The sequence below is a fragment of the Podarcis cretensis genome (genome assembly GCF_951804945.1).
Source record: "Podarcis cretensis genome assembly, chromosome: 9".
In the NCBI taxonomy this organism is placed as follows: Eukaryota; Metazoa; Chordata; class Lepidosauria; order Squamata; family Lacertidae; genus Podarcis; species Podarcis cretensis.
The window spans coordinates 55599908-55615480 of record NC_137178.1 but is presented as its reverse complement, the minus strand read 5'-3'; the positions used below and the strand labels follow the sequence as shown (position 1 = coordinate 55615480).

The following is a 15573-nucleotide window of genomic DNA, read 5'->3' as shown; positions in this document are numbered from 1 at the left end:
GTCTCGTACAAAAGATAGACACTTGCTTGCAAAAGCCACTGCTCCTTTCACCAATTGTCCACAGGTTCCGTGTAGCTTTTGGTGCAAGGGTTCAAAGCTATACTTTTTGCAAGGATGTTAAGTCTCATTCAGCTCAGAGAAAAGTTTTCCTCCCTCTCTCATGACGCTGGAATTCATAGGAAGCTGAATGTTGGGAGGGGTGGGGGGAGGGTTTATTGGTTCGTGGGGTTTCCCCTCCCCCCTCTTTTTATTATGTATTCTGTGTTTTTATCTGGGAGTGGCTGCCGAGACCACATAACACCGGTCCTGAAAGGCCTTCATTGGCTCCCAGTACATTTCTGAGCACAATTCAAAGTGTTGGTGCTACTTTTAAAGCCCTAAATGGCCTCGGTCCAGTATACCTGAAGGAGCGTCTCCACCCCCATCGTTCAGCCAGGTCACTGAGGTGCAGCTCCGTGGGCCTTCTGGCAGTTCCTTCACTGCGATAAGTGAAGCTACAGGGAATCAGGCAGAGGGCCTTCTTGGTGGTGGTGCCCGTCCTATGGAATGCTCTCCCATCAGATGTCAAGGAAATAAACAATTATCTGACTTTTAGAAGACATCTGAAGGCAGCCCTGTTTAGGGAAGTTTTTTAATGATTGGTGTTTTATCATTTTTTTTAATATTCTGTTGGGAGCCACCCAGAGTGGCTGGGGCAACCTAACCAGATGGGCAGGGTATCACTTATTGTTGTTGTTGTGAAGGGCAGTATACAAATTTAATAAATGAATGAAATAAATAAAGAGATTCAAGACAGACAGAAGGAGGTATACTTCTTCACATAACTCGCTCCCACCAGAGGCAGTGATGGTCATCAACTTGGATGTCATTAAGAGAAGATTAATGGAGGTAAAGGCTATCAGCGGCCACTAGCCACAATGACTATGTCCTGCCTCCTCAGTTGGAAGCAATATGCCTTTGAATACCAATTGCTGAGAGCCACAGGCAAAGAGGGTGCTTTTGGGGTTCCCCTAGGCATCTGGTTGGTCACTACATGAGAACAAGATGCTGGATTAGATGGTCCATTGGCCTGATCCAGCAGTCTCTTCTTAGGTTCTTATTAACTCAATGAGACTTCAGAGTACGAACACATAGGATTGCCCTGTAAATCACCAGCCCCCTTTCCAGTTAAGTAGAATGCATTCCTGCAGAATAAGAGGAAAACTTAGACTCTGGGTGTCTCTCTTGGCTGAAGAACCGCATTGCAAAATTCAGAGAATTGCCATGGCATTATTTTGGCTCACATATGGTTCTGGAAAGTGCAGGTTGGGTAGGTTCACCTTTAAATCCTCCCTAACAATGACTGCAGTGGTGCTGTGGGTTAAACCACAGAGCCTAGGACTTGCCGATCAGAAAGTCAGCGGTTCGAATCCCCGCGACAGGGTGAGCTCCCGTTGCTCGGTCCCTGCTCCTGCCAACCTAGCAGTTTGAAAGCACGTCAAAATGCAAGTAGAGAAATAGGTACTGCTCCGGCGGGAAGGTAAATGGCGTTTCCGTGTGCTACTCTGGTTCGCCAGAAGCGGCTTAGTCATGCTGGCCACATGACCCGGAAGCTGTACGCTGGCTCCCTCGGCCAGTAAAGTGAGATGAGCGCCGCAACCCTAGAGTCGGCCATGACTGGACCTAATGGTCAGGGGTCCCTTTACCTTTACCTTTAACGATGACTGAAATAATGGTTTGCTCACAGCCCCACAGCATGCTTCTGCTTAAGCTCCAGTTTGAATTGGAGGACTTCCGTCTGCCTGCTGATGCATAGCACTGTTTCTGGGCTGGCACGGGCAGTAATTTCTCATAGAGACTTGAACATCATATGATGGCATCATTGTCAGCTGTAATGCACATGCTCGTTCTTTAGCTAATCTCTGTTCAAACTGGTTTTGGAGCCACTACAAAAAAGTGCACAATCGTGCTGACCAGAGAAAACAACAGGATGAGTGCACACGGGACGTAACATTTCCTTTGACTTGCCGCTGCCGGGTCTCCCCTTTTGCCTTGTTTAGAGTTGTTGCTCTTGCAAAGTTCCATTTCCTACCTCTGAGTTCACATCCTCCTCGTTTCCTTGTTTCTTCCCTCTTCTTTGCAGGAGAATTGTACTCTGAGAAGCCACAACCCTTCTCCCCGCGGCCAGTGGCTCTTCCATCCCCACGCAGCTCTGTTAGATGTAGAGGACCCAAGTCCATGTGACCAGCTTCACAAGGTACGCTTTATGCAGTCAACTTGCTTTGATCATTTCTGTGGCATTCCATTGCAGTGAGTTGGGGCCAAACTAGACAATATCTATCTGCGCCCTTCAGTGCAGGCTTGGTTTTTGTTTTTTATGTAAATTGCCAGCATGGGCACCCTGATCTCAATTGAGGCATTAGTTTGTGGAGGGAGCTTTAACCCTTGCTCTTTGCTAGAGGATTGGGAATTCTACACAGGTAATTTGCTTTTGTGGTAGGACTCCCATTCATTTCACTGGGAGTCCCCCCCCCCCAAGAGAGCACTGTTTCTGCCCTTACAAAGCTACACTTTCCACCTTTCCTTGATCTTCATTATCTCAGAGACCCAGGGCTAACTTGGATTCTGCAACCAGATAATATCCAATATTTAAATCCTGATGGGATTTAAAACAAAACTGAAAACAGCCCTTGAGAGACTGACCTGGAGTTGTTGGAGGATTCTTGACTCTTTCCCTACCTGCTGTTTTTCTGCTCATAATCCATCTTCCCAACTCTTTCCACTATCATCACAATGGCAGAAAGCAATTTGGGACCCACATTTTTTCTCCTTGTGTGGGGAAAAGCTGCTGAGTTCACTCAATTTTTAACAGAAAAGGAGTCAGCAGGGAAAGGGTTAAGGACCCCCCACCCCTCAAAAACTTCTTTCCCTCCTCACTGATGCTTTTCTTTTCTTTTTAGAAGGTCATTGATGGGAAAGTTACACTTGCATGTAACATCCAGGTTGTCTCCCAATCTAAAGGCCTGTTGAAGAGTCAGTGCCCGTCTTGTATGTTGCTCCAAGTTTTGCATATTGCAATGAGTGTGTTAACTTTGCATGCAGGCAAACTATATTAATAATAATAACAATAATTTATTATTTATACCCCGCCCATCTGGCTGAGTTTCCCCAGCCACTATTGTTAGGGGAAGATGGTTAAAAGCACATTTGTCCAACGATTTCTAGTTATCGGTCTGCTTTTTCTTTTGTCCCACAGCTTTACCCTGGAAAACCCATTGTTTATTGCTGAACTGGAGCAAATTGGTTTTACTGTTGTTCTGATGCAGTGGCAAACAGTGGGCTTTCCCAGGGGGACACAAGAAAAAACTCTTAGACCCATGTCCAGGAATCACAGGAAAAATGAAATGAAATACAGTGGTACCTTGGGTTGCAAATGCTTCGGGTTACAAATGCTTCAGGTTACAGACTCTGCTAACCCAGAAGTAGTACCTCAGGTTAAGAACTTTACCTCAGGATGAGAACAGAAATTGGGCGGCGGCAGCACAGTGGCAGCTGGAGGCCCCATTGGCTAAAGTGGTAACTCAGGTTAAGAATAGTTTCAGGTTAAGAACAGACCTCCAGAACGAATTAAGTTCTTAACCTGAGGTACCACTGTATGGGACAAAGGGAAGTGTGGGTGAGCTCTTAATGTGCCTGGCAATATCACCTCCAGAAGTTCACAGCCCACACTGGGGATTATATGGAAGACTGAGGGTGTGAACTAGCATCGCAACATCACAGCTCTGTATGCAGCCTTTGCAGTTTGCATTTCATTTCATTTTTATTTATTGAATTTATATACCTCCCTATACCTGGAGGTCTCAGGGCGGTTAACAAAAAAAATATCACAATATATAAAATCAAATAATAATCCAATCTCACACACACACAAAGAGCCACATTTTTTTGTCGTTTAGCCGTGTCCGACTCTTCATGACCCCATGGACCAGAGCACGCCAGGCACTCCTGTCTTCCACTGCCTCCCGCAGTTTGGTCAAACTCATGCTGGTAGCTCTGAGAACACTGTCCAACCATCTCATCCTCTGTTGTCCCCTTCTCCTTGTGCCCTCCATCTTTCCCAACATCAGGGTCTTTTCCAGGGAATCTTCTCTTCGCATGAGGTGGCCAAAATATTGGAGCCTCAGCTTCAGGATCTGTCCTTCCAGTGAGTGCTCATTTTAGGATGTTGATTAGATCAGCCAAAGGCCTGGTTAAAAAGGAATGTTTTTGCCTGGTGCCTAAAGGTGTACAACGCAGGTGGCGCTGTTGGTTAAAGCCTCAGCGCCTAGGGCTTGCCGATCGAAAGGTCGGCGGTTCGAATCCCTGCGGTGGGGTGCGCTCCCGCTGCTCGGTCCCAGCGCCTGCCAACCTAGCAGTTCGAAAGCACCTCCGGGTGCAAGTAGATAAATAGGGACCGCTTACCAGCGGGAAGGTAAACGGCGTTTCCGTGTGCGGCTCTGGCTCGCCAGAGCAGCGATGTCACGCTGGCCACGTGACCCGGAAGTGTCTCCGGACAGCGCTGGCCCCTGGCCTCTTAAGTGAGATGGGCGCACAACCCCAGAGTCTGTCAAGACTGGCCCGTACGGGCAGGGGTACCTTTACCTTTACCTTTAAAGGTGTACAATAATGGTGCCAGGCGAACTTCCCTGGGGAGAGCTTCCACAGATGCAGAGCCACCCGTTCTTGTGCCGCTATCCTCCAGATCTCTCACAGAGCAGGCACACGAAGGAAGGCCTCAGAAGGTGATCTCAGGATCCGGGTATGGAAAGAGGCGGTCCTTGAGGAATTGCAGTCCTGGGCCGTTTAAGGCTTTATAGGTCAGAACCAGCACTTTGAATTGGGCCCGGAAACTAATCAGTAGCCAGTGCAGTCAGACCAGGATCAGTGCAACATGCTCAAACCATGAGCAACATGGCCGCTGAATTCTGCACCAGCTGCACCACGGGCTGAAAAGCACTCCTCAAGTGACACCCTCTGGGAACGGCAGGACTGGAACCACCGCACCTCTAGTTGCGTGAATGTAGTGGCTTGGAAAAGTGCTTTCATATGATTCCAGCTGGGTTGTTATTTGCCTGCTTGGAACCCCTAAATACTTGGTTCCAGAAGTCAATCATATAAGTGCTTCCAGCTATAGGAAGGCAATGTTTACCAACATTTTACACCACAATCACATATGTATAACATTCATGTGACCTCGTATTTATGATCTTGTGCTGGAGCAGCAGCTAGGAATCCCCCCTCACTCCATCTCTTGAATCTATTTATTTACAGTGGTACCTCGGGTTAAGTATTTAATTCATTCCAGAGGTCTGTTCTTAACCTGAAACTGTTCTTAACCTGAAGCACCACTTTAGCTAATGGGGCCTCCTCCTGCCACCGCGCTGTTGGAGCACGATTTCTGTTCTTATCCTGAAGCAAAGTTCTTAACCTGAAGCACTATTTCTGGGTTGGCGGAGTCTGTAACCTGAAGCGTATGTAACCTGAAGCGTATGTAACCTGAGGTACCACTGTATTAAGATTGAATTGGTTTACGCAGCCTATGGCACCTATCCGGGATGCACCATGGATGCTCATTTTTTTTAATGTACACAGTTTCTGTCTTTCTTAAGCCAGCAAAGGTTGGGTCATTGAATTCTACAATATCCCACACAGATCGGAATGGGGCAGATCCAGTTTAGCCGCAGAACCGTAACTCCCTGTTTGGGTGTTAACAGAGAAATAAAGTCCTGAGTCTTCCTTTTCCCCTTTCAACTTCCTCATTGGGTGTTAACGTAAAATTAAGTGACTCTCTTTAAAAAATGTAGACATCATTTCCATAATACATGTCCTGTCAGACTGAAAGTTTTTTGGTTTTTTGTTTGTCACGGGTGTAATTCTCCCCACCCAGTTACTCTAAAAGCTGCGTTAAGGCAATATGCCTAACTCCCAAAACTCCCCCTAATTGCTTGCCTTTTTCAGTTTCTCTTCAGCTTTCAGCAGAGTCAGTCATATATGGTTGCCAATCTTCTGATCGACACTGCAATTACCTGATGCCTCTTGTGACATTATTATGTTGAATTAGAAGCTGCTTGTCAAGGCGCTTGCAGATCCTAACTTATTTTCCAGTTGGCAACTTGTAATGACAACTTCATTTCCCCCACCCCCAGTAAGGATGTGGAGAAGGAAATGTTTGTGTTTCACAGATGTACGTTTTGCTAGGCAAGCTAATGACAGAGAATATTTGATTTGAAGTAAAAACCTGGTATGAAAATATCCAGTGCGAAAAATGTATCACAGAACTCCCTGCCACAAGAAATAATTCCAAATGAGCTCAGGATGGCTCTGTTTAACCCGCCTATTTGGGATACCCAAGTGATATCACATGGGTCAAAATAAATGGAATATCCAATCATTAAGCCGATTGTATAAGCAATCTTATCCCAGATTTCCCCCCGTTTAGAACAACTCTACCACATGCACAAAATGTTAGGTACCCCCCCCCCACTCTTTCCAGGCATGGTCCACACTTTAAAACTCCATGTCTGAGTGCCCCCCTTTTTAGGCTCTAGTTTCCCCATGTGCAAACCAATTTGCAGAAAACATTTGCTCCTATTGAATGCTAAAGAGGAGGTTTTCGTGTGTGGAAGCTAGAGACAAAAAAGGGAGCTCAAACATGGAGTTTTAAGTGCTGATCTGTGCCTGGAATGACCGCTTCCCACATTAAATGGGGGGGGGGTGCCCTTTGCGTGGGTGCCGCAGCCCCGCCCAATCCTATGCGACTCCCAGCTAGGCAGCCTGGCTTCATCTCCCCCCCGGGCCAGATACCTGGAGGTTCCTGCCAAGATTCCAACAATTGGCCGGTCCCAGCTGGAGGAGGCGCTGCCAGGGGACTTGGCCAGGTAGGGCTAGGTCTGCCCCCCCACACACACACAATAGAGGGTGTAACTTACATGGGAATCTTCAGTTGGCTCCAGAGCTTCTCCCACCCTGCCCTCCCTTATTCCATGCATTCCTTTTGCAGTTTAACCTTTTTTCATTATAGCTATGCGGGTGCTGCTACGGTCATTGATGGTTGCTGTCGAAGGACCAGGAAGGAATTTCCCTGCATTGGCTTCCCCGTAGCAAAACGCCACACCTTTGGTGGTTTCAGGCCTTGGGCGGAATTCTTTAGTCTATCTTCCCTAAAGGGGGGGGGAGCGAAGCGGTGACCCACGCTCCCCCTGCGGCGGCAGCAATCCCAGGGTTTCCCATTAAAGGGGTTGTTTTGAGGGGAGGCATTGGCCATACGCTGAGAGGTTGTCATTGCTCTCGCCTGTGACGCAGCGAAATGGGGAGGGGGCGCCTCTCTGCTTAAACATACATTTTCCAGAGCCAGCCCAATCCCCACACATTCTGGATATCCCTGAAGTCTCCCAGATCCCCAAGTGGGGACTGGGAAAGATAAACACCCAATGCCTGAGCCAAGGTCTCCCTACATCTGAAACTTTTAATAAAGTTGTGGCCAATTTTAATCCCATTCCACCTGGGTGTCTGGAGTTGGGGGGGTGTGTGGTCTCTGCCTGCCTACACAAAGAGTGGCGTGGAGGAAAGTAAGTGTGGATAAATCCATAGTCTCTTTCCTTCACTTCTAACCAACATAATTGCCCAGCTGAAAGTATTGAATAATTAGATGGTAATATGCCTTAGTATATTATTATGGGTATATTAGTATGGGACGCAGGTGGCGCTGTGGGTTAAAGCCTCAGCGCCTAGGGCTTGCCGATCGAAAGGTCGGCAGTTCGAATCCCTGCGGCGGGGTGCGCTCCCGCTGCTCGGTCCCAGCGCCTGCCAACCTAGCAGTTCGAAAGCACCTCCGGGTGCAAGTAGATAAATAGGGACCGCTTACCAGCGGGAAGGTAAACGGCGTTTCCGTGTGCGGCTCTGGCTCGCCAGAGCAGTGATGTCACGCTGGCCACGTGACCCGGAAGTGTCTCCGGACAGCGCTGGCCCCTGGCCTCTTAAGTGAGATGGGCGCACAACCCCAGAGTCTGTCAAGACTGGCCCGTACGGGCAGGGGTACCTTTACCTTTACCTTTATGCCTTAGTGATCTCTGAATGAATGATTCATTCATTTATACTTTGTATTCAGTGACTGCAGAGCCAACAATATGCACAGAACTCTACAGCATTGTTATAAGTAAAAATAAATAAATACCCGGACCCTTCTGCTGCCTCCCACCCACCCCCAGAGCTTAGATCTAAATTTTGGAAGTAGAAAAGACAATAGAGAAAAGGGCAGGGAGAGACACACGACCTGTGGATAAATGTAAGCAGCTAAAGCAGGCCCATGTACTTACTTATGCTTGTCTGTTGTTTGGGTTATAGCTGATCATTGAGACTGGGGTCAAGCCAGAGGTTTCACAGAAAATGTGCACCTGGAATCTAAAGGAGAAAAAGAGAGAAGGTGCTACAGGTACATTCAGTACATGTGTGCAAGACTGCCATTTCAGCAGCTTGCAATGTTAGGGTATACAGTCGTACCTTCTTTCTCGAACTTAATACATTCCGGGAGTCCATTCGAGTCCCGAAACCATTCGAAAACCAAGGCTCGGGTTCTGATTGGCTGCAAGAGCTTCCTGCAGTCAAGCAGAAGCCGTGCCAGATGTTTGGTTTCCGAAAAACATTCGCAAACCGGAACACTTACTTCTGGGTTTGTGGTGTTTGGGACCCAAAACGTACGAGTACCAAGGCATCCGAGAACCAAGGTACGACTGTATTTGGTTTGAGTTATGAATAGGGCACATGGCTGAACTGTGCCAGATCCACACACAGCTGGTAGAAGTTGCTCATGAGAAAGCAGTCTTGTAGAAACAGCCATGTGATCTGCTATTTTTCTAGTGAAATATGATCTTCCATACTCAGCTCGTTTTCAGCAACTAAAGCAGCTATATTCCACAGTGACACTATAATGCCTTTTTTTTGTTTTTTGTTTAGAGTCTGTGGCTTTTACTAGAACTTCCCACCCAGGGTGAGAATTATACTCCAGGGCAAAAGAAGCTGGACTCTGGATAGTACCGCTTTACTATCAGGGAATGAGTAACGCTGGCTTCAGAAGGGCAGTTGTGAAATCGCACTAAGATTCTGCAAATTTTCGATTTGCTGCTTCTTTTGAAAAGAAGAAACAGTTACTGCCAGCTGTTTTTCCTTTTCTCCCCATAAAACATGAATGGGAAGAATCAAAACTGCTTACTGCCAGCCGCTCTCGACTCCAAATTCTCTTACAAGTTTACCAAGGCCTGTGGTTCCATTTTGGCTGATCAGCAGAGTGTGAAGGAAAGTCCATCTGCTGTTTTGATTCTAAAAAACAAAAACATATTTTAAGCAACTTTGTGACCGGATAGGCTCCATCCTAATTACAAGATTGCAAGTTGATCACAAGTAGCCGCTAAGAAAACTGTATGGCTTCTCCCATTAGTAAATGTCTTTTAGGATCAAAGTGGTGGGTTCTTGGCAAAGGAAAAACAGCAACAGCAGCAGCAGCAGCAACAACAACAGCAACAACAATTTATTTATACCCCACCCATCTGGTTGGATTTCCCCAGCCACTCTGGGTGGCTCCCAACGGAATAATAATAATAATAATAATAATAATAATAATAATAATAATGCAACAAAACAATCAAACATTAAAAACTTCCCTAAACAGGGTTGCCTTCAGATGTCTTCTGAAAGTCAGATGGGAGGGCGTTCCACAGGGTGGGTGCCACTACCAAGAAGACCCTGTGCCTGGTTCCCTGTAACCTCAGTTCTCGCAGTGAGGGAACCGCCAGAAGGCCCGTGGAGCTGGACCTCAGCGTCTGGGCTGAACGATGGGGGTAGAGACGCTCCTTCAGGTATACTGGGCTGAGGCCATTTAGGGCTGTCAGCTCAGCACCAAAACTTTGAATTGTGCTCAGAAAGGTATTGGGAGCAAGTGCTCTATGAAGCAGATGAGACATGAAAATCCCATTCTTTCACCAAGGGTTTGATTCTGTTGTCTCACACCACCCTGCCCCAAGTGCAGGAAGATGGGAAGCTGCCTAGTCTGGCCACCTAGTTCAGTATGGTCTATATTGACCAGCAATAGCTTTCTTTGTTTCGGACTGGAGTTTTTCCCAGTTGTACCTGGAGATGCCAGGGATTGAATCTGGGGCATCCTGTATGCAACACATGAGCTCTACCACTGAGCTACAACAGCCATTCCATAATACAATGCACAGCAGTTGAAACTTTCCCAATCTGCAAGCTAGGTCATTCATGCAGTGTGGAGCTCCTTCAGCTTGCCAGTACCTCTTCCCAAAGGCAAATCAAATCAAAGATGGTTCAGGGCATCTTCCATCACATGAAAGCATATGAAGGTTGAACAATAGGTCCATGTAGGTCTGCCTATTTGACTTATGGAAACTTTCCAAGATGTCTTTCCCAGCCCCTCTTCCCAAGATGCAGTCCACAACATCTGAAAGATGCCATATTGGCTATCCCTATCTTAGTAGATATCAATAAACACTGATATATATTGCAAATAACTTTTTGTTTCCTCTGCCAATGCTCCAAATTCCTTGACTTGAGCCCAAAACAGAGATGCCAGGTAGGGATTCAGACCACCCTATGGTGGTCAAATGAAGAAACTCAGGTGAGGGCAACCACATTACCCATGAAGTCTCCTTGCACCAATAAGTCTGAGAAGGTCATGTGTTATTCCCTGAACCCTGTAAAAGATTCCAACTAAGGCTGGCTTGATAGTGTGAGCAACAAAACCTTCTTGCCAACTACAGAGTACATTAACTCATCCTCAGATGTGCATGTTCTCAGTCTCTGTCATACTTTGTGACTTTTAGTTGTTTATTTTTATCTCCGTCTCTGTAGCCTCACAATATTACAGTGGTACCTCAGGTTACATACGCTTCAGGTTACAGACACCACTAACCCAGAAATAGTGCTTCAGGTTAAGAACTTTGCTTCAGGATGAGAACAGAAATCGTGCTCCGGCAGCGCGGCAGCAGCCGGAGGCCCCATTAGCTAAAGTGGTGCTTCAGGTTAAGAACAGTTTCAGGTTAAGTACGGACCTCCGGAACGAATTAAGTACTTAACATAAGGTACCACTGTAGTAGATTAACTAACAGAAGTGAGTTGCTTAACATTATCTATTCAGGTTCATGGCTGAGTGGAGATTTGAACAGTAGCTTCTCCCCACATCCATTATAATGCACAGGTTTTATTATTTTGCGATGTAGCTGCTATGCTTCTGTACTTGCTGCCAAGAATATATAAAAAATACCCAGCCAAATGGTTGGCCTTTTCTGCATGTTTACATAGTTCATAAGTGACCTCTGATGCCTTGGGAGGTCCAGCACTTGACTGTTACATAAGCACAAGGAAGCACAATTTTGTGGGCAAAACACTGTAGATGCTCCTGGGAGTGACAGTGGCATGTACCGGTACATTGGTACTCAAACAATGTCTTGGTTGTGTAATAAAACATGTGACAGTATTGATTCCTGGTTTAGGATGCTCCAGTTAGTCATAGAATCAGAATTGTAGAGCTGGGGCCACCTAGTCGAACCCCTTGCAATGCAGAAATGCCAGCTAAAACATCCATGACAGATGACCTTCCCACCTCTGCTTAAAAACCTCCAATAAATGAGAGTCCACCGCCTTCTGAGGAAGTCCATTCCACTAACAAACAGCTCTTCCTGTCAGAAAGTTCTTCCTGATGTTTAGTTGTCACTTATATTGACTTATACTGGTCAGCACCATTTCTTACTTGAATATATTAAGTTGTTTGTTTGAAGCTTGTGCTTGTGACGTCATCTTTTTCGCAAACAATGATCAGACAAACCTGAGATGAGACTTTAGTTTCTAAAACATTGAATCCACGGTGGCTCATTCAAGAAAAAAGTTGTATATGAAACTGAAAAAATAGCATAGTTTATAAATTGAAAATCTGGCTCTGTTAATATTGCTATATTCAATAGGTGGGTTTAAAATATTTTTGTCTGTTTTCTCTGAACAAACTCCTCCTTGATGTACTCCTAAACACCTTTTTAAAAACAAACTCAGAGCCCAGAAGCGAGAGAAATTTAGTTGCTCTCAAGTCCCAAATGAAATCATTAGGATGAACTAACCACAACTTATTTCCCACTCATTTAAGTGGAGTTACAAGCATTACTAGCATTCTCTAGATGTAGACTAGTGCATGTTAAGTGTTAAACAAGAGCAGGGGGCAGCAAACTTTTTCAGCAGGGGGCCGGTCCACTGTCCCTCAGACTTTGTGGGGGCCCAGATTATTGTTTTGGGGGGGATGAATGAATTCCTATGCCCCACAAATAACCCAGATATGCATTTTAAATAAAATGATACATTCTACTCATGTAAAAACACGCTGATTCCTGGAATGTCCGGTGGCCGGACTGAGAAGGCGATTGGGCCGGATCTGGCCCCCGGGCCTTAGTTTGCCTACCCATGAACAAGAGAGTCTGTGTGTTTGAGTTTTTTTCTTTGCCTCACATTCTTGCAGCCATACTGACCCAGAGAGAGAGCGCGCACATGTTAGGTACTTTTTAATCTCAGGAAGATCTTTGAATAGTCAGACTTGCTTGAATTTGGTAAAGAGGCCTTAAACCTTCAGTCTTCCCCATGAAAGAAAAAAATTCCCTCTCCCATACAAACAACTAAAGAATTACCAAGTAATGTAATACATTTCCACATCAGCATTATACGTGGGAGCAAGATGGTTTAACAGAAGGGCCTGCAGACTCAGCAGGGTGAGACGGTGAGCTTGAAATATTATTGTTGGGATGTTCCCACATAATGAAACAAGAAAAAACTTAGAACTGCTAAAAGTGTTTGGGGGAGGGGATTCAGTCACCAATACTTTTAAAAAAAATATCATTGTCATACAGGGCTTTCACTACATTCCAATAGTTTAATGGCAGTCATGGGCATACCTTTGGGGAGGGGGTTAAAATATATATATTGTTTCCCTGGATCAGACTGTGAATGATCTAGTATGACACTCTGTTTCCAACAATCACCAGCCAGATGACCCTAGAAGCTCACAAGCAGAGAACGCTGCTGAGAGTCACCCACTGTTGTGCTTCCCCAGCCTCTGGCATGAAAAGTCTGTTAGCTCTAAACATGCTGGTCCCATTTAAGCAGTCATGACTAATAGCTCTTCTTCAAGATCCACGGATTATCTTCTTCTAAAGTTCTGAGTCTCTTACTAGAAAGGAACCCATCAGTGACGTCATAGATACATTGAGTGGTTCCAACTTGGGGGCCTCACTTTCCTTAAAATGTTGTGATTTATATCCCTGTGAGAGCTAGAAAAAATTGCATTGAGACAAAGCCACTGACTGAGGTTGCAATCCTATGCGTACTAATTTGGGAACATGTCTTGGCTTATTTCCAAGCAAACATACTTGGATTGTGCTGTAAATGCATATGATTGGGCCACTTATCTTTGTGGTTATCAAATCCTTACGCTGATAATGTACTAAATTATCAGCTGCAAGGAGTCAGCAACATGGTGTTCTCATGAATCTTCCCTGGCACCTACTGGACCCCCCCCCCTTCCCTACTCTTCCCCACTGAAATTAGGCTTGAAAGAAGCCCTCTACTCTGGCCAATAGAATGGATTGAGTTGTGTGTGTGTGTGTGGTAACCACAACAGTTTCTCCAGTGTGCAACTGTGCCCATGTGCTCAGGAACGTCATCAACCCCCAGTGTGCTTGAAGATCCTGTGGTTTTCTTTCAAACTGGTCCTCAACTACCACATCTTAATTCCCATCCCTCTGTTGTTTTCCTCACTGACCAATTTAGGAACAAGTTCTTTGAGGGAAGGGTCCCATCTCTTTTACCTGTGAAGCTCTGCAAAATGCCAGATCTACATATGATTTGCCGCCATCACGTTGAACCGAAGCAACAAAGAGTCTGTCAGCGCTTTAAAGACTAGCATGCACTGTGGTAAAAATCTTCATGGACTTGAGCCCCCAGCACACGAATAATCTCAGGAAGGAGTTGTGTGATGCTGGGGTGGGGGCTAGAGGTATAATTCTGCATCCCCTTTCAACATGCTTTGCCCCCCCTGCATGAGTAACTCATGAAAGAAGGTTATTATAAGTCAAAATTCGCATCTAGCTCTATTCGAACTGGTCACCTGGTGCTAAAGTTAGGCTAATGGCTTCCCTTGCCTGGGCTGAAAAACTGATTGTACAGAACTGATTTACGAAACCGTAACAAGCTGGAGAAAATGGTATTGTCTTAAGACAACATGAGTGTATGTGTTCTACTGGTCTGCAAGATAATAATCTCTCCATGAGTCACTATTTTTAAAAGGAAGTCTCCTGTTTGTCTTTTTACATGCCCCCTTAGGGATGTCCATTTTGTTTCTGCTGCAGAAGATAGATGGTTTTGGCCCTTCATTGGTCACCCCTAGGATTGAACAAATATGAAGAATCAATGGCCTCTTTCATTCATTTTTATCTCTTAAAGACCAAGGCAACCTCTTGCAACCTTTGCAATTGCAGTTGTCTTTTCCATTGCCTGTCTTCATAAACATGACAAATGATGCTTTGCTATGAGTAACCAGTCTTGTCCCAATAGATAAATCTGCTGCCAGAATGGTCTTTGCAGAAATGTTCCTGGAGGCAATGACTATTCTTTGAGGAAACTTTCAGTTTAGGGTCTTTGCAACTCAGATTTAAAATGCAACGTCAGTGACAACCTTGGATGTATTTGAAGGAAGTGGGGACCAAAATGCAAGCGGAGGAAATAGGATTTCCTTAAATGGTTATATCAACCATGCAAGTAAAGCCACAAAAGCTATTAGTTCACGCATATGAGATAGCCTACCTGCCCTCAAATACCTGTGTTAGTTCTTTACTGTTTAAAGGAAAAAGTAACTACCTTACAAAAACTTCTTTGCCTGGAGACAGTTCTTACTCACCAGGTCAGTGACCATTTACAAGCCTGAACAAATGTTCTTCAAACAAGCTTCACAATGGTTTTACCCAGTGCTATTTTTCTAGAAAAAGAGGTGCCGGAACTCACTTCATTCTCTTAGAATGGCAATGGAGCCCACCTGAGAGGTTCTGGAACTGAGTTCTGGTGAATTCCAGCTGGAAAAAAGCCCTATTTTTTCCCAAACATACTTCATTGGTATAAGTCAGAGTGAGTTCATTACCTAATGAAACAGCCAGCTTTGACGGATTAAATTGTAAGATAAGAAGTGCCAGAGCTGTGTTGCAAGTGACTGTGATTTCTCTGGACATGCTTAACAAATACAGTGGTACCTCGGGTTAAGAACGTAATTCGTTCTGGAGGTCTGTTCTTAACCTGAAACTGTTCTTAACCTGAGGTACCAGCTAATGGGGCCTCCCGCTGCTGCGCCGCCGCCGCGCGATTTCTGTTCTCATCCTGAAGCAAAGTTCTTAACCTGAGGTACTATTTCTGGGTTACCAGAGTCTGTAACCTGAAGTGTCTGCAACCTGAAGTGTCTGTAACCTGAAGCGTCTGTAACCCGAGGTACCACTGTACTCTCTTCTCCTGCAAGGTCGC

General features: G+C 45.5%; 1 protein-coding gene across 2 annotated transcripts in view; it reads left to right on the top strand.

The window, feature by feature from the left end:
- Positions 1-2113: 2113 nt before the first annotated feature.
- The window catches only part of LNX1 (ligand of numb-protein X 1), a 125618-nt gene continuing 112158 nt past the window's right edge, over positions 2114-15573 (top strand). Inside the window, exon 1 of one of the 2 annotated variants that reach the window (XM_079990027.1) lies at positions 2114-2236. The gene's annotated coding sequence lies outside the window, so the exon portion shown is untranslated. The remainder of the gene's footprint in view (positions 2237-15573) is intronic. The other variant, XM_079990030.1, reaches the window with a different exon arrangement.